The sequence below is a fragment of the Panthera onca genome, chromosome A3, assembly GCF_046562875.1.
Source record: "Panthera onca isolate mPanOnc1 chromosome A3, mPanOnc1 haplotype 2, whole genome shotgun sequence".
NCBI classification, from domain to species: domain Eukaryota; kingdom Metazoa; phylum Chordata; class Mammalia; order Carnivora; family Felidae; genus Panthera; species Panthera onca.
In genome coordinates this window covers 110,694,746-110,719,858 of record NC_138341.1, presented here as the reverse complement: position 1 = coordinate 110,719,858, position 25,113 = coordinate 110,694,746, and the positions used below count along the sequence as shown (strand labels likewise).

The 25,113-nt window shown below is 39.7% G+C and overlaps 1 protein-coding gene across 5 annotated transcripts in view; it reads left to right on the top strand.

Moving 5' to 3' along the window:
- Positions 1-25,113, top strand: part of PTPRA (protein tyrosine phosphatase receptor type A) — a 159,507-nt gene that overhangs the window by 44,846 nt on the left and 89,548 nt on the right. Inside the window, exon 1 of one of the 5 annotated variants that reach the window (XM_060613638.3) lies at positions 6,331-6,354. The exons of 3 other annotated variants lie outside the window; for them this stretch is intronic. The gene's annotated coding sequence lies outside the window, so the exon portion shown is untranslated. Of the gene's footprint in view, positions 1-6,330; positions 6,355-24,127; positions 24,191-25,113 lie in introns of those variants that run through there. One more of the 5 variants, XM_060613649.3, reaches the window with a different exon arrangement.

Genomic DNA, 25,113 nt, shown 5'->3' with positions numbered 1-25,113 from the left:
AATCCACATGGCATCCTTGTTGAAGAACCGAGGCATTGAGGCAAAGAGTGCAATACTCTGTCTTATGTGTAGCATTGAGTAACGTGTATTAATAAGGGAAAAATGGATTTTTATTATTCAACATTCCCGTTGCTCCAAGTTTTAAGTGGGAGTGTAAATCAGCACTACAGCTTTGGAAAACTGTTGGGCATTTTCTGCAAAGCTAAACAGACATCTATCCAGTGATGCAGGAGTCCCATTCCTACATATTTGCCTTTGAGATATGAAAGCTTTGTTTGTAATAGCTAAAAAATGGAAGTGATCAAATGTCCAAAAATAGGTGAATAGATAAATATAAGTAGTGATATATTCATACAATGGAATTTTTTTCAGCAATAGAAAGGAACAAACTACCAATACACATACCAACATGGATGAATCTCAGAGATAGAATGTTTAGTGAAAGAAGCCAGACACAAAGTAGATGTTTAGTTACCGGAAGATGAGATATGATGGAAGTCAGACTAGTTCCTTTAGCAGGAAGTGGGAGGTTATGACTAGAGGAGGGTACGAGAGAGCCTCGGCAGCACTGAAAAGGTTTATGTTATTGTGTTTGTATACTTATTTCTTTTTCTTTTTTCCCCTGTTTTTGGTAAAATATACATAACATAAAATTTACCGTTTTCATCATTTTTAAGTGTACAATTCATTGGCATTAAGTACATTCACATCGTTGTGCACCCATCACCACCATCCACCTCCAGAACTTTTTCATCTTCCCCCAACTGAAACTCTAACCCATGACACACTAAATCCCATTTCTCCCTTCCCCTAACCTCTGGCAATCACCATTCTTTCTACTCTCTATCTCTATGAATTTGATTACTTTAGGTACCTCATGTAAGTGGAAGTATACAATATTTATCTTTTTGGTGTCTGGTTTTTTTTTTTTTTAATCTTTATTTTTGAGAGAGAGAGAGAGAGACAGAGCATGAGTGTGAGAGGGGCAGAGAGAGAGGGAGACACAGAATCTGAAGCAGGCTCCAGGCTCTGAGCTGTCAGCACAGAGCCCACTGCGGGTCTCGAACTCACGGACCATGAGATCATGACCTGAGCCAAAGTCTGACGCTTAACTGACCATTAATTAACCACTAATTAGTATACTGTCTTCAAGGTTCATCCCATGTTGCAGCACGTATCAGAATTTTACTATTTTTTTAAAGAAAAAAAAAATTTTTTTTTTTTTTAAGTTTATTCTTTTTGAGAGAGAAAGCACACAGCAGGGAGAGAGAGGGAGAGAGAATATCTCAAGAGGTTCTGCACTGTTGGTGCAGAGCCTGGCATGGGGCTTGAACTCGAGAATTGTGAGATCATGACCTGAGCCGAAACCAAGAGTTGGATGTCCAACCAACTGAGTTACCCAGGGGCCCCTACTTCCTTTTTAAAGCTGAATAATATTCTATTGTATGCATATATAACATTTCATTCATTCATTCATTCATCCTTCAGTGGACATTTGAGTTGTCTTCACCTTTTGGCTGCTGTGAATAGTGCTGCAATATATATTGGTATACAAATATCTGTTCAAGTCCTTGCTTTCAGTTCTTTGGGGGTAGGTACTTAGAAGTGGAATTGCTAGATCAGATGGTAATTTAATGTTCAGTTTTTGTTTTGTTTTTTGTTTTTTGTGTTTTTTTTGTTTTTTGTTTTTTTTTTTTTGAGGAACCACCCTACTGTTTTACACAGTGGCTGCACCATTTTACAATCCCATCAGCAGTGCCCAAGGGTTCTGATTTTTCAATATCCTCACTAGCACGTCTTTCTTTCTTTCTTTCTTTCTTTCTTTCTTTCTTTCTTTCTTTCTTTCTCTCATATTTATTTACTTCCAGTGTAGTTAACATGCAGTGTTGTATTAGTTTGAGGTGTATGATACAGTGATTCAACAATTCCATACATCTCCCAGTGCTCATCATGACAAGTATACTCCTTCCTCCTTGCCACCTATTTCCCCCACCCCCTGCTGCTCTGATAACCATCAGTTTGTTCTCTATAGTTAAGAGTGTTTCTTGGTTTGTCTCTTTTTCCTTTGCTTGTTTGTTTTGTTTTAAAACTTCCACATATAAGTGAAATCATAAGGTATTTGTCTTTCTCTGACTTATTTCACTTAGCATTATACTCTGTAGCTCCATCCCATGTCATTGTAAATGGAAAACTTCATTCTTTTTTATGGCCGAATAATATTCCTCTGTGTGTGTGCGCGCGTGCGTGTAGCATTTACATTACTATAGGTAAGTAATATTATTCAGTGTCAGGCCAAGCATTGTTTTCTGGGTTTATAATGTTTTTCCCTGTAGGTTTATGTTGTGGACCCTGGGCAATTGAAAGGAGAAAATGAATAAAAAGTTAATTCTGTTTTTGAAACTATCAGTTATTTCTAGTCATATTTTTATTTCATATTTAGACTTTCTTATACAGTTTTTTTCTTGGTGATTCTAATTTCCTTTTTTTCTTGTCTGAATTTTTATTTCACTTTTCCCTATCTTAGTCATACACATTCTAGTCTGTGAAGACCCTTTTCATTTATACTCATTGTTTTGTTTTTTTTTTTTTAAGCCATCTGCACAACTGCATTCTTGAAATTTTCCTTACCACATTTTTGAGTTGGACCCACTCCACTGATCTTTGGTTTCCATCTTCCCGCCTCCCCGCCTTTTTTAAATTTTGCTATAGTTCATTCTCAAGCTACTTCTTGAGAGAAGGGGTACATGGCAGATAAACTTTGATACTTTCTGATGTCAGCTCTTCCCTCATGTTTGAGTGATGATTTGATTGGGTATAGAATTCTGGATTGCAGATTCTTTTCCCTCGGAGTTTTGAAGTCATTGCTCTGTTTTTTTCTGACATTCATTGTTGCTTATGAGATGTAGAAATTTAGCCTCATTTTTGTTTCCTGTAGGAAATTAATTTTCTCCCATCTCTGGAAGCTTATCTTTTATATTCCATGTATTTTATACTTTCATAGTGATATACTTGGTGGGCCCCCTTAATCTGAAAACCAGTATTTTCACATTTAATGAAGTTATCTTCTTAGATAATGTTCTCCCCTCCATTTTTTTCTTTTTGTCAGAAACTTTCTAATATCGGGCCTCTCAGATTGTTCTGTAATGTTCTTATCTATTCACTCTTGTTTTCTGTGCCTTAGCTTCTCTTTTCTGGGAGACTGTCATGATTTTATCTCTCAGTCTTTCTATTGATTTTTTTTTTTTCAGTGTATTAAAAAAATTTTTTTAGAACTGATTCTTGTCCTGATATTTAAAAATGCATTCAGGAGCACCTGGGTGGCTAAGTCAGGTGAGCATCTGACTTGATTTCAGCTCAGGTCATGATCCCAGGGTCATGGGATTGAGCTCTGTGTCCAGCTCCACTCTGAGTGTGGAGCCTGCTTGGGATTATCTCTCTCTCTCCCTTTGCCCCTCTCTCCTGCCTGCTTGCTCACTCTCTCTCTCTCTCTCTCTCTCAAATTAAAAAAAAAATAATTGCATTCAGTTTTTGTTTTATCTCTGAAGATAGTTTTTAGAATTTTTGTTTTTGTTTTTAATTATCCCTATTTCCTCCAGTCATTTTCTTTTCCTGTTTGTTTATCTTGGTCAGGTGATACTTGCCTGTTCTTTCTTTTTTAAGAATGAAAGATTAAATGGGACTACACCAAAGTAAAAAGCTGCACAGCAAAGGAAACCATCAACAATTAACTGAATGGGAGAAGATATTTATTTGCAAGCGATATATTCAGTAAGGCGTTAATACCCAAGATACATAAAGAACTTATACAACTCAACCTCAAAAAAACAACCTGATTTAAAAATGGGCAGAGGAGGGGCACCTGGCTGGCTCAGTCAGTAGAGCATATGACTCTCAATCTCAGGGTCATGAGTTCGAGCCCCATGTAGGGTAGGGAGTCTATTAAAAAAAAAAAATGGGTAGAGGACCTGAAGAGACATTTTCCAAGACACACAGATGGCCCAACAGTCACATGAAAAGAAGCTCAATGTCACTAATAATAGAAGGTTTCTAGTTTATGGCAGAAGGAGCCCCAGAGTGAGCCCTCAGCTCCTTCTTACATTCCATAGTGGCTGTGGAAAAGAGGGACTGAGTGAGCTGTTACTACTGATATAGGTGTGTTACCAGTTCATCCTTGTCATTACAGGTGCAAAGTTTGAGGCTCAAGGAACATATAGAATATTTCTTAGGGAAAATGTTTAAGTGTAAAGTATTAGAATATGGGTTTGTGATACTTATTTATATGGAACTTGAATTCCTCATCTTGAAGGTGTACATTAAGGTGATGGCTTGATCTGAGTCCTAGAAATCAATTACATAAGAAATGTGTAATTGAATACCAATCATCATTTTGGTCCTGGTAAAGGGTTAGTGAATACAAAGATAAGTAAGGAGCACATGAAGAGGGAAACTTGGATAGTGCCTGCTGTATACTAGACTCAGTGATAGAGGTTATACGTTGTTACATATAGATATATTTACGTGTATATTACGTATATTAGTTTATAGTCCTCACAGCAATCCTCTGATATTGGTGGGAGAGAGTCCTGTTTTAAAGATGAAATGAAAACTCAGAAGTTAAATACCAGGCTGTAGTAGGGACACAGAGCTAAGTTTGTGTCACTCTACCCTGTTGCTTCTCTAAGGAAATAATTGCTTTCTTAATTTCTCATGTATGATCAAAAATATTGTATATCACTAACCTGAGCACTGTTAGTTCTTTGTTCCTTGCATGTATTGGGCATTTGATGAGTATGACCACTTTTGGAGTCTTAGTGAAGTAGACTTGGATTCTGCTCTCAAGGAGTATATAGTGTATGATGGGGACACAAAAGAAGATATTTGCCTATGAGCCAGGAGCTCATTGAAGGCAAGGACAAGTCTTTTTTTTTTTTTTTTTTTTCCCCTGAAGACAGGGACAGGTAGTTCAACTTTAAACTTACCCCAAAACCTTCAAAATTCTAATGTAAGTTTAAAATAATTGGCTTTCTAAACCCATCACCTACTGGCTTTTCAACGAAAGTTTGCTAAGTGAGTGGCTGAACTGGAAAATGAAGGATAAGAACTTTGGCTTTTTCTTTCTGTATCCCTAATATTTAATGCAACACCTTGCCTGTAATTGGGACTCAAATAAAATACCTGTGTGTGAGTAGTAGAGGAACAAAAGCTGTGGGAGCTAAAATTTAGTTGTCATTGTGTCCAGAGAACCAAGAACCTGAGAAACTTTTGAGAAAGGAGATAACTACTATCACATGTCAAGTGCAAGTTAAAGAGGATGAAAACTCTGGGGAAAAAATTGGATTTGAAGAATTTATTTGTAGACTTGAGAGTGAAGGCTTGAAGAACACAATGAGGGCATTAAGGAGAGGTGGAAAATGAGGAAAGAAAAGCAAAGTACATCTTACCCAAGTTGGTGGTATGAGGAAAGAAGGGAAAACAGGAGGCTGCAGGGTTAAATGGGGTAAGTTATTGTGTTTGCATTTTGTTTCTTTTCTTTTTTTTAAGTTTATTTTGAGAGAGAGAAGGCACATGTGCTCGGGAGTGCATGAGTGGGGAGGGGCAGAGAGAAAGAGAGAGAGAGAGAGAGAGAGAGAGAGAGAGAGACAGACAGACAGACCCAAGCAGGCTCCTCACGTTGAGTCCAACATGGGGCTTCATTCCACAAACGGTGAGATCATGCCCTGAGCCAAAATCACCAGTTAGACACTTAACTGACTGAGCCACCCACGCACTCCTGTGTTTGCATTTTAAAAAATCTGTTTGGAACATCTGTGCCTATTTGTAAAACAGAGGAAAGTGAGAGCTGGAGAGGAAGGTTTGAAGGTACCAGAAGGAAAGGCATAATAATGTAAGGTGAAAGATCTGAAATGGAATCAGGGACACAGAGATTAATAGTCTTTGAAAGGATGAGGGAATCTCTTCTTCTAGTCCAAACAGAGAATAGAGGCTCTGTAGAGAAGGGAGGGTGATGTCCTCTTGTCACTAAAGCCATCTGTCCAGAGGGAGCTTTGAGCTACTGTGCTAGAAACTGACAAAGGATGTTTTCTGCATAGCACTGAGACCCTGAGTGTGATACTTTTGAGCTGTGGTTGGCAGCCTGAGATAGGAATGGTGAAACCACATGGTGTGGATAATCCATAAATCAAGATGGCACTTTTTTGTAGATTAAAGTATTATGGGATGGAGATTGTCTTACTCCATTTAGGCTGCCATAACAAAAGACCATAGACTGGATGGCTTAAACAACTAAAATTTATTTCTCACAGTTTTTGGAGAACTGGCAGTCCAAGACCAAGGTGTTAACAGGATTGGTGTCTGGTGAGAATACTCTCCTTGGTTTGCAGACACCTGACTTCTTGCTGTGACCTCCCATGGCCTTTCTTTGGTGTGTGGGGGGCAGGGGAGGGGTGAGAGGAGAGAGAGAGAGAGAGAGAGAGAGATCGTTCTTCCTCTTCTTATAAAGCCACTAATCCTTTCACAAGAGCCTCACCCCATGATCTAATCTAACCCCAGTTACCTCCTGAAGGCCCTATCTCCAAAATCGAATTGGGGATTAAGAGCTTCAACGTGAGAATTTGGGAGGGGAACACATTCAGTCTGTAACAGAAATGTACTTTTATTCACTCTTCTCCTCAATGATTCAGAGGCTTTTATAATTTTCATTAATATCATTAACCAACAGTTTGGATGCCTATTATGTGTTGGTTTTTATTTTAGGTGTTGGGAAAACAACAAAGTAGGAAAATTCCTGCCTGGAGGAGAGAGATTTTATATCCATATAAATGTATATATATATATATATATATATATATATGTATATATGTATATATGTATATATATATGTATATATATATATGTATATGTATAAAGCTAAATTATCATATAGCACATAACATTATAGACTAAATGCTGGATGAGTAGAATAGATACTTAAATGTTCTCACTTTTATGAGTATGTGCCAGTTTGAGAGGTGAAAAAAAAACCCACTTTAATTTGCCTTTTTTCCCCATTTATTTTTTTATTTTTTTTCAATATATAAAATTTATTGTCAAATTTCCATACAACACCCAGTGCTCTTTTTTCCCCATTTAAAGATGAATTTTTTTCACTTGTGTATGAATTGCCTGTTCATGCTTTTTGTTCACCCTTCCATGGATGTGTTTGTACTTACTGATTTGTAAACACTTTAAAAAGGTTATTTAGGGGCGCCTGGGTGGCGCAGTCGGTTAAGCGTCCGACTTCAGCCAGGTCACGATCTCGCGGTCCGTGAGTTCGAGCCCCGCGTCAGGCTCTGGGCTGATGGCTCGGAGCCTGGAGCCTGTTTCCGATTCTGTGTCTCCCTCTCTCTCTGCCCCTCCCCCGTTCATGCTCTGTGTCTCTCTGTCCCAAAAATAAATAAAAAATGTTGAAAAAAAATTTAAAAAAAAAAAAAAGGTTATTTAGCCCTTTGCCTATAACATTTTTTTTTTTAATGTTTATTTTGGAGGAGAGAGAGAGAGAGACAGAGACAGAGCACGAGTGGGGGAGGGGCAGAGAGAGAGGGAGACCCAGAATCTGAAGCAGGCTCCAGGCTCTGAGGTGTCAGCACAGAGCCCGATGCCTGGCTCGAACTCATGAACCAGGAGATCATGACATGAGCTGAAGTCGGATGCTTAACTGACTGAGCCACCCAGGTGCCCCAGCCTGTAACATTTTGAAAATGCTTTTCATAGTATTTTGATTTAAATTTTGTTTGTGATGTTTTGTTGATGTATAGGAGCTTAAACATGTTATGTATTTGAAGTTACTCAATTTTTGTTTTTTTTGTGTTTTGGAAAGTGTTACTACACCTCAAGAACAGACAAATATTTACAAATGCCTTCTTCAAGATGTTTAGTATAAACTACATACATAGTATTGTACTTTATACTTAAAATTAAAACTTTTTAAATGTTTATTTTTGAGACACACACACACACACACACACACACACACACACACACAGAGTGTGAATGGGGGAGGGGCAGAGAGAGAGGGAGACAGAATCTGAAGCAGGATCTAGGCTCTGAGCTGTCAGCACAGAGTCCGACACGGGGCTCAAACTCATGAACTGTGAGATCATGATCTGAATAGAAGTTGGATGCTTAACCCACTGAGCCACCTAGTGCCCTATTTATACTTAGAACTTTAAACCATTTTGGAATATGTTTTTTTGGAATATTGCGTGAAATGAGCTAATTTACTTTTTGCTCAATCAGTTTAGTAGTGGGTTTTTTTTATGTTTATTTTTGAGAGAGCGAGTGAGCACAAGTGGGGGAGGGGCAGAGAGAAAGAGGGACAGAGGATCCAAAGAGGGCTCCATTCTGACAGCAGTGAGCCTGATGTGAGGTTCGAACTCGCAAACTGCAAGATCATGACCTTAGCTGAAGTCAGATGCTCAACCGACTGAGCCACCCAGGTACACCAGTTTAGTAGTTTTCCTAGTACTGTTTATTAAATAAATATTTATCTTTTTCTGATTTGAAATGCTTTATCATATATGGAATCTGTTACTTGTTAATCTGTTCCTGTATCATTACCAGAGAGGTTTGTTTTTTTAAAAAAATGTTTTTTAGTGTATGTTTATTTTTGAGAGACAGAATGTGAGTGGAGGAGGGGCAGAAAGAGAGGGAGACACAGAATCCAAAGCAGGCTCCAGGCTCTGAGCTGTCAGCACAGAGTCCTATGCGGGTCTTGAACTCACCAGCCTCGAGACCATGACCTGAGCTGAAGTTGGATGCTTAACTGAGCCACCCAGGTGCCTCTGGGTATTGTTTTAGACCAGTGTTTAGTTCTGAAACTTTTTGCTGTGTTGTTTCTGGTCATTTTTACACATGGGTCACTCAGAGGTATGTCTAGTATTTTGTACACATATTTAGAAAATTTGTTTCCCTAACTCCCTCTTCACCATGATCCTCCCCCCTACTCTCTAGTTGGGCTGGAGTTGGAACTCCGTTTCATTATGCCAGGGTGGAGATAGACTACCTGGCTCTACCCATATTCTCCACAGCTGCACCATGGGGAGGGAGAAAAAGTGCTGCCTCATTAATGCAGGATTGGAAGACAGAACTCTGCTCACAGTTTCTGGGCCACAGTGAGGTGAGGGGAGGGAGGGGTGCCACTTTTTTGGTTGTTGTTTGCCTGGAGTGGGACATATATGGTCAGAATGTTTTTATCTTGCCTGAGCTGCCCTTTTCCTGATCCTTTGTCTAGAGAAAGCAGTCTTGGCACTTTTTTGATTGTGCTCATTACTGTTTGCAGGTTGTAGGCCTCTCCAGAGCTCAAACTAGGACATAGCAGAAGTCAAACCAAACCAAATCAAACAAAAACTAGGAAACTTTCTGCTTGGTCGGTCAGTCCCTTGGTCCATGGGACCTAGCCAATCCACCTTCTTTTTTCCACTTTTCAGGATCTTCTGTCCGTTCTTTCTTGAATTTTGTCTGTTTTGTTTTGTTGTTGTTGTAATTAGGGTATGTTTATGTTGAAATAGGGTAGAATACGCATACTCTAGAAGACCTAGAAAACCCCATTTCAGTTTTAAAATACGAGCTTTAGTTAAGGAACATTAGTTTTTTTCTAAGAACACAATCTTTTATCTTTTTTTTTTTTTTTTTTTTCTAAGTACGTAGTCTTTCACCTACAATTAAATTTTGGGAGGATTTTCCCTAAAGATTACATCTCATTTTGTTTTCTCATCCCCTTAGCTAGAACTTCTAGAACAAAAGTCAAACTAGGGCCTGCCTCCCATATTCAGCCTACTGTCTTTTTTGTGTATGACATACGAGCTCAAAATGGTTTTACATTTTTGAATGGTTGGGAAAAACCTCAAAAGAAGAATAATATATGCAAACTATATCAAATACAAGTTATATTACATTCAGATTTCAGTATCATATATAAAGTTTTACTGGAACACAGTCATATTCCATATTGTCCATGGCTGCTTTCATGGGACAGCAACAGAGTTGAGTAGTTGCTACAGAGACCATATGCCAGCCCTTGGAAGATCAGGAAATCAAAGTGGTGATAGCCAACATGCTTTTCGTATTTTCTTATTTCAGCGCATCCTGCTTTTCAGTATGTTATTGACCATTAGGCTAAGATAATCTTTCCAGATGAAAGGTTATTTTGTTTCTGATTTTGAGATTCCTGAGAACTTCCCCTCACAAATATGGTTCTTTTCCTCTCTTCCCTGACTCTTTGAGTGCCACCTGCTAGGTAAAGTAGAAACCTAAGAGGAGTAGCACTCGACAGCTCTCTCTCCCTCACCTCAAGAGCAGATCCACCACTGTCAAGTCCTATAGTGCCTACTTGGAATGCTTTTACATCTCTGCCGATAGCCTAACCTTCTAACTGGGCTACTTAGATCCTGTCCTCTGTCCTCTGTCCCTAGCCAGAGTGTTCATTCTCTAGTGCTTGTACTCTCCAGAGGCTTCTGAATGCTTGCAGGACAAAGAAAAATCATCCCTTCTGTCTCTCTCTGTCTCAAAAATAAATAAATGTTAAAAAAAAAAAAATTAAAAAAAAAAAAAGGGGCGCCTGGGTGGCTCAGTCGGTTGAGCGTCCGACTTCAGCTCAGGTCACGATCTTGTGGTCCGTGAGTTCGAGCCCCGCGTCAGGCTCTGGGCTGATGGCCCAGAGCCTGGAGCCTGCTTCCGATTCTGTGTCTCCCTCTCTCTCTGCCCCTCCCCCGTTCATGCTCTCTCTCTGTCTCAAAAATAAATAAATGTTAAAAAAAAATTAAAAAAAAAAAAAAAAGAAAAAAAAAGAAAAATCATCCTTACATGGTCCTGCTCCACATACATCTCCCAACCTTCTCTGGTACCATGCTCTTCATGCTCCAGATACAGTGGCCTCTTTCAGGCCCTGCTCCCACCATTGCTGAGACTACTAGCTAGAATTGAGTCTCCTGTCCTCCTTTCCTGTTTAACTCCTGTTCATTCTTCACATTCCAGTTCAAGGAATCAGTGCATCAGGGAGGCCTTGACTGAGCTTTCTTACTAGGTCAGGTTTTCTTTTTATAGGCTCTTGGAGTCCTATAATTCTTCTCCTAATACTAGTCACATTTGTCCATGAGGTGATTTGTTGAATGTCATTTTTTTGTTCTTAGACTGTAAGTTTCATGAAGGTAGGGATTTAGTTAGGTTTTGCTTGTTAATGTGTCATTGCTAGTGCCAGGAACAGGGCCTGACACATAGTAAATGCTCAATAAATTTTTTTGGTTTTTTGGGGTTTTTTGTTTTTGTTTTTGTTTTTTTTTTTTTTTTTGAGAGAGAGAGGGAGAATGAGTGGGGGAGGGGCAGAGGGAGAGCGGGAGAAAGAGAATCTCAAGCAGGCTCCATGCCTAGCACAGAGCCCAGTGCGGGAGCTTAGTCTCATAATCGTGAGATCATAACCTGAGCTGAAATCAAGAGTTGGGTGCTCAACTGACTGAGCCACCCAGGCACCCCATCAATAAATTTTTTTTCTAACAAATGCGTTTTTTCTTTTTTTTAAATCAGGAGTTTTACCAGCAGCTGTTTTAGCATCGGTCAGGGTAATCATGTGCCTTTTTAGTATTTTGCATTATTTTATTTATTTATTTTTTTTTTTTAATTTTTTTTTTCCAACGTTTTTTATTTATTTTTGGGACAGAGAGAGACAGAGCATGAACGGGGGAGGGGCAGAGAGAGAGGGAGACACAGAATCGGAAACAGGCTCCAGGCTCCGAGCCATCAGCCCAGAGCCTGACGCGGGGCTCGAACTCACGGACCGCGAGATCGTGACCTGGCTGAAGTCGGACGCTTAACCGACTGCGCCACCCAGGCGCCCCATATTTTGCATTATTTTAATGAGGATTTTTATTAACACATGTTTCTCTTTTTTAAAATGTTTACTTTTGAGAGAGAGAGAAAGGGAACAGAGGAGGGGTAGAAAGAGAGGGAGAGAGAGAATCCCAAGCAGGTTCCGCACCATCAGTGCAGTGTCCGACATGGGGCTTCATCTCATTAACTGTGAGATCACGACCTCAGCTCAAATCAAGGGTTGGACTCTTAACTGACTGAACCACCCATGTGCCCCAGATCATGGTTAAATTTCTGAAGTAAAGCACCAGCAGGCCGGAGCCTCGAAAAAGTTGCAGTTCAAAGACCAGTCTGTTAGAGAATTTTCTCTGGCTTGGAGGAGGAACAGTCTCCTGTTCACGCCTTCAACTGATTAGATATAGCCTGCCCATATTATGAAGGCCAGTCTGCATTACTCAGAGTCCACTAGTTTAGTTTAGTTTTTTTAACAAAATACAAGAGAACAAATCTACACCTATATTTATTTACTTTTCAGTAAGTTTAAATCCTTCAGGGTTATAGCATCACACAGATTCTGTGGCCCATAGCTTTAGCAGGAAGGTTGCTTCGGAATTTGGCCCAAATCATGCCACTGTTTCCATGAGCTTGAGTTACTTTTCCCCCACATTACTCTGGTGTTGTTTGGTTTGCCACCAGGAGTCACTGTGTTGTTCTTTGCTTTGTACACACAAACACACGAAAACAGGGTCAAGACCATCCCACAAGTCACCGAAACTTGCATCCCGGTCACTGCTTCTTAGCTGCCAGGGTTGGGTGCCTGCACGGCTCCCTGACCTCCCTAGAGTGCTAAGAGAAGCAGGGTGCCAACCCCAACATCTCGTGCCTAAATACAATTCAGTTTCATCTCGAGCACAATTACCTTCAATTTTAAGAAGAGCTGTGTGCTCCCTCTGGTTCTGAAGACCCTGCTTATACCCAGCAAAGTTGGCCTTGGACGTATTTGTTGTTTTAGGGAGTCCTGTTCCCCGGAGGCCTCCACAGGTTCCAAGATGGTGGAAAGAGCAAGGTCCATTGGTTTAAATGTATATCTCATAAATATACCTTCACAGAAACATCAGACTAATATTTGAGTAACATGTGGCCTAGCCAAGTTGACACATAAAATTAATCATCACAGGTCTATCCCATGTCAACTTGTCACACATATGTATCTCCTGAAACCATATTTAATCTCTGAATAAAGACAGTAACAAGGTCTTGCTTCCACCTAACATGAGATAACTATCCTTCCTATAACCAAAAACTCACTAACCTTTTCCCCAGGAGAAGATGTAAGGCCCTTGGATGATGTTTACTTTTCTTCTTGATAACCTGTAGCCTAAATACTGTGATGGAAAGTTAACAATGCTGGAGTACTATGATCAGCTATTTAATCTGATATTATTCCCTGAATAAAATATTTCTGTATCTATTTTCTATTGTTGCCTATTTTCTATTGCAGAAGACCTTAAAACTTAGTAGCTGAAAACAGCGTCCATTTAATTAGCTTACTCTTCTTTGAATCAGCAAACTGTGCTGGGTTAGCTCTTTGGTTCCTGTGTGGTCTTGACTAGAGTCATTTGTGCAGCTGTAGCCAGCTCCTGGTTAGTCTGGGGGCTGAGATTGTCTCAGGCACATGTTTGGCAGTTAGTGTTGGCTGTCTGCTGGCCCGCTCTATGTAAAAAGGTCAGCCAGGGCTGCTTCATGTTCCGGCAGCAGTGTTTCCAGAGAGCAAAATGGAAGCGCAGGGTCTCTTGAGGTGTCAGCTTGAAAGTTATACCATCACTTCTGCTGCATTTTGGTGGTTCAAACAAGTCACAAGGCCAGCTCAAAGTCAAGGGATGGGGAAATAAGCTCCACCTTTTGATAGGAGTGCCAGATTCTCATTATAAAAGATGTGTGTGCAGAATCAGTAGGAATTTTTGTAGCCATCTTCACAATCTACCACATTGTCTTTTTTTCTGACTGCTTAAAAAATTTTTTTTTAATTCTTCGTTTTCAGAAATAATCCTGTGGTATGTAAAGACACAGATTTCCATTTCTTTTATTGGCTTGGGGTTCTTAGGATTTCTTGAATATGAGACTTGATGTCTTTTGTAAGTTTTGGAGAATTTTCAGCCTTTGTCCCTTCAAGTATTTCTTCTGTCTTATTTCTCTTCTTCCTTTTATCTGGGACTCAAATTACTTGTAGATTAGATCATCTCATTGTATTTTCTTACCTTCCCTTTTGTATTTTTTATCCCCTTGCCTCCCTCTCCTTTATCATAGATACTTCCTTCCATTTCACCAGTTCTCTTCAGCAGTTCTTAAATCCATCTGTTGAGACTTTATGTCAGCTATTGTATTTTCTCAGTTTGAGAATTTCTATTTGACCTTTTTTTTTTTTTTTTTTAATAGCGTTGATTCTTAGCTGAAATCCTTAATGCTGTGGTACTGTTCTCATCTGTTTTCTACTGATTATCGTGTTATTTCCTCATGGACCAGACACTGTATTTTTTAAATTATAAAAGTATTTTGAGACTTAGGATGATATCCTTTTCTAGACAGGATTTAGATTTGTTTCTCACCTTGCCTAAAGTTCTTAAATCATTTTAATACAGTTTCAGGGGTTGAGATTCTTTTAAATAGGACTTTAGTCCTACTTTAGTCCACTGCCTGAGATACCTTTTACGTGTGGGACACTTTGCCAAGTGTTGGGTAGGTTCTGTGAGCAGAGCACACATGGTCTTTGATCTACATTTGAGCACAGAATCTTGATTAAATGACAGATGGATGTATATATACAGTCAAGTTCTGTGAAAACAACGAAAAGTTTGCTATGGTAGTGAATATTTAGAGTGGGGAGGGTATAGAGAATGGTCCTACCATAACTTAATTTCAGCATGTTTCATTTAAGCTGAGACCTGGCTGATGTTGAGAGAACTGGAACCAGAAGCTTCCAGGCAGAAGCATTTGTCAATATAAAGACTGAATGACACCAGAAAGAAGTGGGGGTAATGGCAGGGGGAGTGGTGGAGGGAGAATTGAGATTTAGAGTTGTCCCTCATCCCTCACCATTCTTCTCCTAGTTTCCTTCAGAAGATTAGTGAATTAAGAATTGATCAGTCTAGCCTCTAGATCTAGCTGTGTGGTCCTATACTAGTTACCTGATTCTTCATTCAAAGCAAAAGGGGGGGCTTGTGGGAGGAAGGTGAGGACTTCACATGGTAGTGGGATGGGAAGTAATGAAAGAAGTACATGAGGAGAGAGACCGTACTAGGTTTCTTCATATTCCTCATAAGTGTTTACACAGTTTGGCACATATAGTAAGCTTTCTGTAAATGCCTGTTGATTTAACAAAATTAGAACAGATGAGAAATTTTTTTTTAATGGGAAATCATAGAAAAACGAGATAAAAATTTTCCATCTTATTCCTTTATTTATTTATTTATTTATTTAAACATTTATTCATTTTTGAGAGACAGAGCATGAGTGGGGGGAGGGGCAGAGAAAGAGAGGGAGACACAGAATCCAAAGCAGACTTCAGGCTCTGGGCTGTCAGCACAGAGCCCAACACGGGGCTCGAACTCACAGACCTCAAGATCATAACCTGAGCTGAAGTCGGATACTTAACCGACTGAGCTACCCAGGTATCCCTTATTCCTCCATTTAAGGAAAAGAGAGCAAATGAGTCTAGATGAAGAAAGACCGTATTTATCTACCCTCATGTACGATAGGAGTTCTACCGACTAACCTGAAATGTTTTGGGTAACACAAGAAAGGTAGGTAAGAAAACACTTGAGATGTGAGCTCCTCAAGGGCAGGAGGTTCTCTCTCTGCATCCTTGCCTGGCACAAGACAAGAACTTAGTTGAACAAATGAGTCAATGATTGGTTCTCTGCTTTGAAGGAACGTAGGCTGTTCTTACCTCCCAAGACAGGTTTACCATCCATTTGCTTTGTATAAGGTCCAAGAAGAGATTAAGAAACTATTTCCTTTCATAATATTATTAGCCCAAACTTCTGATCTGATCAGTGGATTATAGAACTTAAATTTCCTCAAAGCCCAGCAGTCAGAGAACACGTTGTTACACTGAGGTAAACAAAAGCATACCTCTCAGAGCCTTATGAAGTATATTTTATTTCTGGCCACAGACTCTGGGTCTTGAGCTGATATTTGAGAGGGAAAGATTGGAACTTAGTAGACCTATACTCCCTGTATCTTAACTTTCCAACCATTATGTAAGGTTTTCTTTTTCTAGAAAGAGACTAATGTGGAATGAGAATTAATTCTCATCAGTAAATGCAAAGCTTTAAGTAGGTCATCTGACTTTGCTTTTGTGCACCACATTCACCCCGGTTATAAAAGGGCCTTTCATTAGTTTTCTAGGCTTTCATCACTCCCAGACTCTCCACAGGCTTTGTGAAAGAATTAAACTACCCTCCCCCCCCCAATGCCTGCCTCATGGACTCTTTCGTAGAGTACACACTGCCCTGTGTGCAGCTCAGTGGGGACTCTTGCAGACACCGAGTATATGAACAGTCCTCCTTCCAGATAAGAGATTTCAGTATTGGCTAGTGCCATAGCATGGAAGTCAGCGTCTGCCAGGAACTAATATACTGACTTGGCAGCCTAATTTTTGCCAAATTCGTAGGCCAAAATTTAAATGTCTGTATTAAAATGATTTTTAAATAAAATGTGCCTCTAGATAATTTCCGTCTAAGCAGTTGGATAGGAGGCTGATGAATGCTTCAAATAACCTACATACCCATCATTTTTTTGAAAGAAGAGAAGCAGCGCTGCAAGTGTAAGTTTTGTCCGCAGGAATAGAAGAAGAAAGTAAATACACAATTATGGAGGGGCATTTAGCAAGCTGCTTGTGGCATAATCTGAAGGTAGTAAAGGGTTTGCATGGTACTGGTGTTAAGATCCGTATCTCAAGGCAACTATAACTGTAGAGAGTTAATGATGTTTATTGATTTTTCAAGGACAAAGGCCTATCTGTTATAATAGATTCCAAATGATTCTGGTGAAATTAGTCTCTTGGGGCCTTCCAGGTGCCTGCTCTGTTGTTGCCACTATAAGATACTCTGACATCTTTTGATTTTAGTCACTTAAGTCCTTTATTTTTTCGAATCATCTTTAATGTCTACCATCGTTTCCTATCAAAGGTAGACTCTGGTTCAGCAGTTCAGCTATTCTCTTGCCATTACTCAACCCTGTTCCTTATAGTTCTGTTACATTCAGCCAGCAAACCTTAATTCCGTGTTTTCCAAACCATCACTGCTTAGAGAAGTTTTCCGGAAAAGGATTCTTTTTTTTTTAAATTTATTTATTTGGAGCGAGACAGAGAGAATGTGAGTGGGGGAGGGGCAGAGAAAGAGAGAGAATCTCAAGCAGGCTCCATGCTGTCAGCACTTAGCCCACGCGGGGCTCGAACTCATGAAACTGTGAGATCATGGTTGAGCCACAATCAAGAGTTGGGCACTTCACCGACTGAGCCACCCAGGTGTCCCCAGAAAAGAAGTCTTGAAAAATAAGTCTCATGTCAGCTGGGTCCTTTTCTTTGATTTCTTGCCATTTTCTGTAGCAGCACTATTAGTCTTTGCTCTTTTTTCTTTCTCTCTTTCTCTTTCTCTTTCTCTTTCTCTTTCTCTTTCTCTTTCTCTTTTGTATTTATTCTGAGAGAGAGACAGAGTGAGTCGGGGAGGGACAGAGAGAGGCAGAGAGAATCCCAAGGAGTGTGGAGCCCAGTGAGGGGCTCAAACTCATGAACTGTGAGATCACGACCTGAGCCGAAACCAAGTCAGATGTTTAACCGACTGAGCTACCCAGGCACCCCAGTAGTCTTATCACTTCTTGAAAGTTTATTCCACTGTCTCCCCCTCTTTTTTAGCCTTTGACTTTTCTACATCACAAGAAATCTCAAAGATGTCAAACTGAAGCTCCTTCACTTTTCCTGTTCTTTCTCTTTTGTCTTCCGAGTCCTCATCAGCATATGCATTTGATTAGTTTTCTCTTAACCTAACAAACCCTTTCTTGAGTGCAAATCAGTGGCCATTTTTGCTTGGATATAAAAATCCTCTATCTAGTTACCTTGATACCCTATCCCGCCATTATTTCTTATGATTTGCCTGTAGGTTGTTGTGGATTTTTTATGTAAGTGATTGCATTTCCTGCAAATAATCCTATCCTATCTAATTTTTATTCTGATTTCTTTTTCTTATTGCCAAGGCTAGGACCTCTTATAAATTATTGAATAGAAGAAGTGATAATGGGTCATCTTGTCTTATTCCTGATTTTAGGGGCACCTGGGTGGCTTAGTTGGTTGAGCATCCGACTTCAGCTCAGGTCATGATCTCACGGTGCATGGGTGTGAGCCCCACGTCGGGCTCTGTGCTGACAGCTCAGAGCCTGTAGCCTGTTTCAGATTCTGAGTCTCCTTCTCTCTTCCCCTCCCCTGCTCGTTCTCTGTCTCTCAAAAATAAATAACATTAAAAAAATTTTTTAAGGGAATGCTTTCAGTGTTTCCCTATTGAAAAGAGTAACTAGATAGTGTTACTGTTTTAAAATAGGAACTGTTTTATCAGGTTAAGGGAGCCCTCTATTCCTAATTCAGAAGGATTTTTTAAAATCATGAATTCATGTGTTTTTATCCAGTATTTTTTCTGTGTAAATGGAAATGATTTTATGATCTTTCTTCTTTAATATGGGTAATTATATGTATAGATTTTATATCAAAACATATTTGTATACCTTTGATAAACACAGATTGATTGTGGTTTATCTTTTTTAAATACCAGAATGACTTCATTAATACCTTGTTTAAGATTTTTGACCTGTATTGATTATTGAGTGGAAGAGGGACTATGATTTCTTTTCTTGTAATGTTTTTGTTTAATTTTAGTGCCAGTTTTCACTCACCTCTTGGAATGAGTTGGGGATTATTCCCCATTTTTTTCTCATCTATCATCTTGGCCTAGTGTTTTCTTTGTGAGAAAATTTTTAACTTTTGGTTCAAATTCTTTAATATAAGAATATTCCATTTTTTTAATTTCTTTCTGAGTTGATTTTTAAGTTCTTTCTTTCTAGAGATTTGTCTGTTTTACGTTTTCAAAATTATTTGTTTGTTGTTGGTAATAGTTGTTGATAATAGTCTCAGTTTTCATCTGCTATATTTGTAGTTATTTCTACTTATATTTGTGCCTTCTCTTTTTATCTTTTGTTGATTTGTCAAGGAACTATCCTTGAGCCTTGTTTAATTTTTATTGTATATATTTTGTGTTATTACATTTGTCATTGATTGTCCCTAATATTAAAAAAATTTTTTTAACGTTTATTTATTATTGAGAGACAGAGAGACACAGAGCGTGAGCAGGGGAGGGGTAGAGAGAGGTAGAATCTGAAGCAGGCTCCAGGCTCTGAGCAATCAGCACAGAGCCCAACGCGGGGCTCGAGCTCACAAACTGCGAGATCATGACCTGAGCCGAAGTTGGTCACCCAACCAACTGAGCCACCCAGGCACCCCAGATGGTCCCTATAATTTTAAACAACTTTATAATTGATATAAAATAAAACTGTATACACATTTAAAGTATAAAGTTTATTAAGTTTTGACATGTGTATGTGGTGAAACTATCACTACAGTCAAGAGAATATGAACATATCCGTCATTCCCCCAATTTTTCTTGTGTACCTTTATAATCCTTCCCTCGTGCTGGTGCCTATACCTTTGTCCCCAAGCAAGTACTGATCTATTTTCTGTTGCTATAAATTACTTTGTATTTGCTAGGGTTTTATATAAGTGAAATCATGCATTATTGTACTATGTGTTTCTGATGCTTTGACCCCTGGGGCCTTACTCACCCTGGAAAGACTGCCCCTCTCAGGGTTAAGCAATTTCTAGAGATGATAAACAACTCACCTGCTGGTGTGCCTTTCATATGCAAACCAACCAATCCAGAGCCCACACCCCAACCACCTCCTTTTTAGGGCTTTCACACTCTGGGTCACTGTCTGCCTGATTTCACCCCCAACCAGGAGCTAGGCAATTAGGGATAGCCTTTAAACCCCAGAGCCCACTGTTATTATTCAGATTAGCTAATCCCAAACCTGTTTGCCTTGCCTCTGCCCGTGTTTTCCTGCTGAAACCACAATATAAAGTTTTCTTACTGGTATTTGCCCCTCACTCCCCCTGCCTTCTAACCAACCTAGTGCTTCCCCATGTGGCCCCTGTGTGGCATGGCATGCCACCTCCTCTTGGGAATTGTGAATAGCAAGCTGTCTTTTCAGTGGCAGTCATCTGATTTTTTGGTCTCATAACTGAATAATAATAAAACCTATGTTTTAAAACAAGTAATGCTCTCTTTTGTCTTGTTTCTTAGCGTAATTATTTTGAGATTCATTCGTGTTGTGAATGAATAAAAACATTCGTTTTTATTGCTGAGTATTCTATTATATGGGTATAACAAAATTTATTTATCCCTTGATCCACTGATGGAATTTTGGGTTGTTTCCAGTCAGCTATTACAAATAAAGCTTCTGTGAACATTAATGTACAACAAGCTTTTGTATGGACATACATTCCTCTTGGATAAATACCCAAGAGTGGAATGGCTGGATTGTATGGTAGGTTTATGTTTAACTTTTTTAAGAAACTGACAAATGATTTTGTCAAAGGGGTTATATTATTTTACATTCCCGTGAGCAACATGTGAAAGTTGTGACTTCTCCATATCCTTGACCATACTGGGTGTTAAAAATCTTTTAATTTTAGCCACTTGAGTGTGGCATTTTGTGTTTTACTCTGCATTTCCATAATGATTAATGATTTGTAGCATCTTTCATGTGCTTGTCTGCCTCACATATATCTTCTTTGGTGAAAATGTTCAGATTTTTTTCCCGTTATTTTTTTGGGATCCTTGTTTTCTGACTGCTGTCTATATAAAAAAATTTACCATTTTAACCATTTTTAAGTCTACAGTTGGCATTAAGTTTCTTCATTATTGGATAGCTATGATCACTGTCCATCCCTAAAACTTTTCATCCTGCAAAACTGAAACTCTATACCTGTTGAACAACTCTTCACATCCTCCCCCCACCACCCCACAACCCCTGGTCACCACTATTCTACCTTCTGTCTCTATGAATTTGACTACTCTGTGTTCTTAATGTAAATGAAATCATACAATATTTGTCCTTTTGCAACTGGTTTGTTTCATTTAGTATGATGTCTTCAAGGGTCATCCATGTGGTAGCATGTATTAGAACTTACTTTTTAAAGCTGAATAATACTCCAGTGTATGTATATACCACATCTTGTTTATCCGTTCTTCCCTTGGTGGTTAGGTTGCTTCTACCTTTTGGCTATTGTGAACAATGCTGCCGTAAACATTGGTGTACAAATACCTGTGTGAGTCCCTGCTTTCAGTTCTTTTGGCTGTATAGTGGAATTGGTCTGTCATATGGTAATTCTATGGTTAATTTTTTGAGTAATCACCTTACTGTTTTCTGCAGTGACTGCACGATTTTACATTCCCACTGACAGTGCACAGGGCCGTCATTTTCCCCTTCCTTCCTATCTTCCTTCCTTCCTATCTTCCTTCCTTCCTTCCTTCCTTCCTTCCTCTCTCTCTCCCTTCCTCCCTCTAATTCTTTCTTTTAATAGCCATTCTAATGGGTATTAAGTGGTGTCTCAGTTTTGATTTGCATTTCCTTAATGATTAGTGATTTGAGCATCTTTTCATATGCTTATTGGCCATTTGTCTGTCTTCCCTGGAGAAGTGTCTGTTCAAGTCCTTTGCTCATTTTTTTTGAAGTTTTTTTTTTTACATTTATTTATTTATTTTGAGAGAGCGTGCGCGCACACGCGCGCACACACACACACACACACACACACACACACACACACACCCCAGCAGGGTAGAGTAGGGGCAGAGAGAGAAAGGGAGAATCCCAAGCAGGCGGTGCTGTCAGCGCAGAGCCTAACGTGGGGGTTTGATCACACAGCGAGATGATGACCTGAGCCAAGATCAGGAGTTGGACGCTCAACCTACTGAGCCACCCAGGAACCCCTGCCCATTTTTAAATCAGGTTGACTTTTTCGGTTTTTGAGTTGTAGGAATTCTTTATATATTCTGATTTCAATCCCTTATCAGGTGATTTCCACACATTTTCTCCCATCTGTTGGTTTCCTTTTTATTCTGTTAGTAGTGACCGTTGATACACAGACATTTTTAATTTTGATGAAGTCCAACTTACCTATTTTTTCATTTTGTTGAACTGTACAGATTCTAGCATCATATTTAAAAAATCATTGCCAAATCCAGTGCCTTGAAGCGTTTCCCCGTATGTTTTCTTCTAAGAGTTTTACGGTGTTAACCTTTATGTTTAGGTCTTTGATCCATTTTGAGTTAATTTTTGTATATGGTGTAAGGTAGGGAGCCAACTTCACTCTTTTGCATGTGGAGACAGTATCCAGTTTTCCTAGAACCATTTGTTGAAAAGGTTGTCCTCCTTCCACTTTTGCACCCTTGTCAAAAAATTATTTGAGTATATTTGTGTGGATTTGTTTCTAGTTCTGTTTTATTTCACAGGTCTATACATTTATCCCTTTGCTAATCTCACACTGTCTTAGTTATGGTAGCTGTATACTGAGCCTTAACACTGGGTAAATGGATTTCTCCCATTTTATTCTTTTTCAAAGTTGCCCCTGGTTTGTTTTTATTTTTTATTTTACACATGTAACCTATACTATACTTTGGTTTCATATATCCAGTAATTTATTCCAGTGTATTTAAACAGCAGATATTTTCCCATATTGTTCTTTGTCTTAACTGCAATATAAATGTATACCAAACTGTTTGTTTGTTTGTTTGTGGAAGTAATCTGATTGACCTCCTTGCCTCCAGGCTTATTTCTCTCCAGGCCCCAAACTGAACCTTGCCTTAGGTATAACTTAAAGGCAGTAGAATTTAACCATCTGTTTTATAGCTTTGGTGGTCCTGCATTTCATGTATGGAAGTGAGCATCTCTTCAGGGCCTCAGACTTTTACTAGTTTTAGTGGGGGCAGGGGGCTCCTCTTCCTTTTATTTTGGACCTCTCTACCACATTGCCTTTCTCGAGAGAAGACCTGTAGTAACGCAAGTTGATTTCTGGTGTTCTAGGACTGCTTCACAAGCCCTTGGCCGTTTTTCAAGCTGTTTTAGCTCCATGGCAAGTATTCAGTGTGCTGTTCCCACCCCACCCTCTCTTAATGGCATGTATCAGTTTTCTACTCACCCACACCCACCTACTCCTGCCTCCTGCTCCTGTCAGATGTCTCTTGGCCTGGCTCTCCCATTGCTGCTATTGTCACTCTTACAGCTGTCTTCTTCCTTTCTTTGGCTACTGCCTGACTTCCGTGGCAGCTGCTCTGTCATTGCTTGTCTGCCATTCTGCCCCTTCTCCTGCCCTCATACCCTGCACCCCTGCCCCACGTAGGTGTGTGATGTACATTCTCCGTGTTCACAACTAAGCTTTATCACCTTCCCCGTGGTATGCCGTGTCCCCAAAGTGGTCATCCTCCTGTTTATAGCATTATGACTCACCTAAGTGAGATAGCTGGGCCTTCCTTACCTTTGGCATCTTATTGTTAAGTCTTCAGTTCTACCCCCGTGAAAGGCTTCCTGGACCCAGTTCCAACGTGTGTGTGTGTGTGTGTGTGTGTGTGTGTGTGTGTGTGTAGGCTTTGCCACACCAACAAGCAATTCTTGGACACCAGTGTGTTCAAGAACTCAAATGCATTCTGACACTGTCTACTTGGAGATAGAATCAGATTCCACAGGTAAGGGGCTCAATCCCCCAAGACCTCCCTCTATTTCAGATGACTGGCTGTCTACAAATTGGTGATTCCAGTAACCCCCTCCAACTCAGGAGGCCAGCTGCAAGTCCAGGTCCTTACCTGTACTTCTGACCAACTGGCTATAAATCAAAGGTTCCCAGGACTATCTCCTTGGGTTCGATTAATCTGCTGTAAGAGCTCACAGAACTTAGGAAAACCTGTTTACTCACTAGATTTTTTATTTTGTTATTACAAAAGATATTAAAGGATACAAATCAACAGCCAGATGAAGAGATACATAGGCGAGGTCTTAACAAGGGGCTTCTGTCTTTGTGGAACTTGGGGCTTGGCACAGTGGCAAATGGAAGTGTTCTAGTTTCCCAGTTTGGAAGCTTTCTGAACCCCCTTCTTTTTTGTTTTTTATAGAGACTTCATTACATGGGCACAATTGATTAACTCGTTGGTCATTGGTGATTAATTCAACCTGTAGCCCCTCTTCCCAGGAAATCCAGGTGGGACTGAAAGTTCAAAACTTCTGTTCATGGTTGGTTCCCATGATAACCAGTGTCCATTCTTAGGTGCTTTGCAAAAGTCACCTTCATTAATATAAACCCAGTTGTGGTGAATAGGTTTATTATAAATAGTGAAACACACATTTCATCTTTATGGCTCTGAACATTTTTGGCAACTGAGGGCAAGAGACCAAATATAACAAAAGATGCTCCCCTTGTTCCTGTCTGTCTCTCAGGACATTTTAAGGGTTTTGGGAGCTGTGAGCCAGGAGCTGTGAATAAAGATCAAATATATAACACAATGTTACATTAGTTTCAAGTGTACAACATTGAGATTCAACAAGTCTGTACATTTGTATATATTTCTTATAAATCACAGTGTCACGCCCTGTCAATTCTCTTATCAGATTCCTCTAGATATTCCTGCCCTGCCCTGAGGTCCTCCTGGTTTGTTGGCTAGGTGACTTCTGAAACCTTTGGTCAGAGCCGCCTTCTAACCTCAAACCACCCCAGTTGATCCTCATTCCTGCTGTCGTGGTTTCTAAAATCAAATTGTTCCAGTCAGTCTCCCTGTGCTTAAAGCCTTTGGTGGGTCTTGAGTGTGTTCCATGTAAGATCAGAACTTCTTATTGTGGCCTGGAAGCCCCTGTCTGATCTGATCACTGCTTCCTGTTACCTCACCACCTGCGTTACCTCCACACATCCTCACAGACCCCAGTCTTTCGTGTCTGTCATTTTCATACTCATTTAATGCATGTTTATTGAGGTCCTGCTGGATGCCCTCACCCAGCTCTTTGCCATTCCTGGAACCAGATAGGCTTGTTCAGGCCTCTGAGTCCTCTCACTCGAAAGACTGTTTCTGCCATTCTCTTGGCTCACTACTTACTCTTTATCCTCCTAAGTTCAGTTCAAGAATTACCTCC